This window comes from Arachis hypogaea, chromosome 7, assembly GCF_003086295.3.
Source record: "Arachis hypogaea cultivar Tifrunner chromosome 7, arahy.Tifrunner.gnm2.J5K5, whole genome shotgun sequence".
Lineage (NCBI taxonomy): Eukaryota > Viridiplantae > Streptophyta > Magnoliopsida > Fabales > Fabaceae > Arachis > Arachis hypogaea.
Genome location: NC_092042.1, coordinates 66,474,069 through 66,477,516, shown reverse-complemented (window position 1 = coordinate 66,477,516; position 3,448 = coordinate 66,474,069).

Genomic DNA, 3,448 nt, shown 5'->3' with positions numbered 1-3,448 from the left:
GTGTGAAGGAGAAGTGGGTGGTGGGGCCAATGGAGGATGAGGATCGATTGTACCGACTAAATGGCATCGCTCACGTGGCAGGATATATCGACGAAGAGGTTAGTTACTGTTATTGTTATTATTATTGTTATTAAATTTAATTCTAATATAGCAATTGATATTATTAGGAATATTGCTAGTAAAAATATTTTATTACGTTTATTTGTTTTGTGATTCTGATTAATATTATTTACATAAATATTAATGTTATTATCGGTACTGTTAGTAATGCATATTTTATTATGCTTATTTATCTTCTTAGTGTGGTTAATAGTATTTTTGTACAATATTTTATTATAAATATTAATATTTTATTCAAAGATATTTTTTTCTGTATTTATATTGTTAATTTGTTGTAATGAGTGCATAGTTTTCTTAGCTTCAGTATTTAATACACAATAAGGGAATCAATGAATTTAATGTGAGCAGTCTAATAATTTCTACGAAAATTATGTTTGTTGTTGTTTGTAATGGTTGTATGTTAAGGGATTTTGTTACCGACGTTTTGCAGCCTAGTAGGGTTATTACCGCCGTTAGGCGGCAGCAGAATATGCCCTTACATGACCGGATTATACCGTATCTGGAGACTGCGGGCTTGTATCATCTTGCTAGGCTAAACAGTCAGTGGTTCTGGGTTGATGAGTCTCTGCTTAGCGCATTTATTGAGCGGTGGCGTCCGGAGACCCACACGTTCCATATGCCGTTTGGTGAGTGCACCATTACTTTACAGGATGTTGCGTATCAGCTGGCTTTGCCGATTGATGGTGCACCCGTTAGTGGGTGCTTGACTGAGTTTGAGAATCTGATGGAACACGGTAGACCAGCATGGGTGTGGTTCCGGGAGTTGTTCGGGGAGTTACCTCCACAGAGTAAAGTGAAGCAGATGACAGTGTGCTACACATGGTTCCACGAGAGGTTCCGAGTTCTCCCTGCAGATGCTACTGATGAGACCGTGCGTGTATACGCACGCGCTTATATCCTGATGCTGTTGTCGTCTCAGCTGTTTGCGGACAAGAATGCAAACAGGGTACACCTTCGCTGGTTGCCTTATTTGGCATCATTGGATGACTTGGACAGATATAGCTGGGGCTCCGCTGCACTAGCCTGGTTGTATAGGTGTCTTTGTCGTGGTACAAACAGAAACGTCGTTAACTTGGCTGGGCCGCTACAGCTACTACAGTCTTGGATTTTCTGGAGATTTCCCACTTTGAGGCCCACTGGTTTTGACCGGTTCGGTTTTCCGCTTGCTTCTAGGTATGGTTTAAAAATATGCGTTCATAAATTGTAAAAAATGCATGTGTTATGGTTTGTTTTGACATCATTTCAATTTAAATTGTAGGTGGGCTGAGTTTGTTCCGAGGAACGATGCAGGGGCACAGAGATTAGTTTCCGCACGCCTTGCACTTGATCGACTGCGTGTCCACGATGTGAGTGATTTATTTATTACTGATAGTTGTAGTAGTTTTTCTTACATGCCACTGCCTCATGAATGTCTTACTGTTTCTATGCAGTTTGTGTGGGAGCCTTATTCTTCTGCTGATGTTGCTGCTGTTATTCATCCGGAGATACTAGCTGACGAGCACCAACGGCTATGGACGGCCGTCACTAGCCTGATATATTTTGCTGCGATCGAGTGGCACCAGGTGGATAGGGTTCTACCCCAGTTCGGCGGTGTTCAGCATCTCCCAGATGTAGCTCTGAACATAGATTGGCTACATGCGAAGGATGGTAGGGGTGGGGACCGGTGGTTTCCTACATATTATCAGGAGTGGCACCAGCTTTGGGAGAACAGGCATTAGTCAGTCATATGGGTCGATCGAGTCCTCGACCCTGGTCCATCAGCAGATTACCTAGAGTGGTCGTGCCGTGTGGCGCACAGGTTCCTATCCCCAGATGTAGCATTTCAGGATCCGAGGCCGATTGTGTTGACTGAGGAGGTGCGTCACAGAGGGTCGTCCCAGGCACCTCCTAGAGTGCACGTTTATGACAGACCAGATAACAGACGAGTCGATCGGCGTCGCCGTATTGGGACCCGGACCACCGATCGCGAGTGGAGGGAGTTTGCCGATCGATTGGAGCAGGACGTTCCTGGAGCTGAGGCTGGGGATCCAGTGGACTACCGTGTTCCTCGATGTAGAGGCAGACGGCCACCTGCGCGGCCTGACCGTCGAGGTGCGCCTGATGGAGGACCATCCGAGCAGGGGGGCGGCACTGGTCACGTGGCCGCTGAGGACGTAGTTGGATCAGCATCAGCTATGGATCAGTCGACGTTCGACGTGGGTTCTAGCTCACAGCTGTTTGGGAACGTGAGCCCATATGGTTTTGCCGAGTTTACTACCGCGGCTGTTGGGGTGGACATTGCTGATCCTGTTACTGAGTCCGAGTTTTACAGAGACATAGCTGACATGCTTAGGGATGATGATCAGACCCATTATAGGCCACAGATGCCTGAGGAGCATGCCCAGTTTAGTGCTCAGCAGCAACGCAGTGACGATGTTCAGGCTCAGTTGGCAGTTGACCTGAACGAGCCGGCAGTATCGCCGTCCAACCCATGGTTTGCGTTAGGAGGGACACCTGCCTCCGCTTTCAGCGCGGCTCCCGCACACCCTACAGCACCAGCGGCAGATCACAGACCTAGGCGGATTAGGCGTCCTCCTTTGTGTGGCACCGGAGGGCACTTGCTTGGCCAGTTCGACGATGATGACAGTGACACCATTGAGGATTCTGATTAGTTATGTTATATGTTCCTGTCCAGTACTTTCTTTGTTTTTTTATGTATTGATCATGCTAGTTAGTTTATGTATTGAGCATGCTAGTTAGTTTATGTATTGGGCATGCTAGTTAGTATTTATGGATTTCAGACTTATGTTAAATATTATTTATCTTTTGACCAAGTAGTTTAACCTGCTTCAGATTATTTGATGTGTTCCTCTATGATTTATATTATAATGCACATTATGAAAGATGTCTAAAGTGGTTTAATGAAACAGATAAAATAACAGGAGTTTATTCATCTGAGATTTTATTGTTGATGAAACATGTTGACAGTGACATACTTAACCAACGATGCATTACTAACATTATCTAGACCATGAAACAAATGAGACAGCATAGAAGGGGGTTACACGACATGAGATCTACGCATCCCCTCCACCACTTTGTGTTCACTGGTGACAGTTCCTTCGCGTATGCCCAGGCTGACGGCATAGCCCACAACGCTTCGGCTGATTCTCTTGAGACTGATCCATGCTTCCACGGATCCTGGTTGCCTTTGGACGACCTTCCTTTGCACGCCACAGATTAGGGTCAAGAATGATGGTTGGGCCAGCATATGGAGGCCATAGGCCTTCAGGTATAGGTGGGAGAAACCCCTGCTTGTAAACGTTGAACACCTCACTCATACGATACA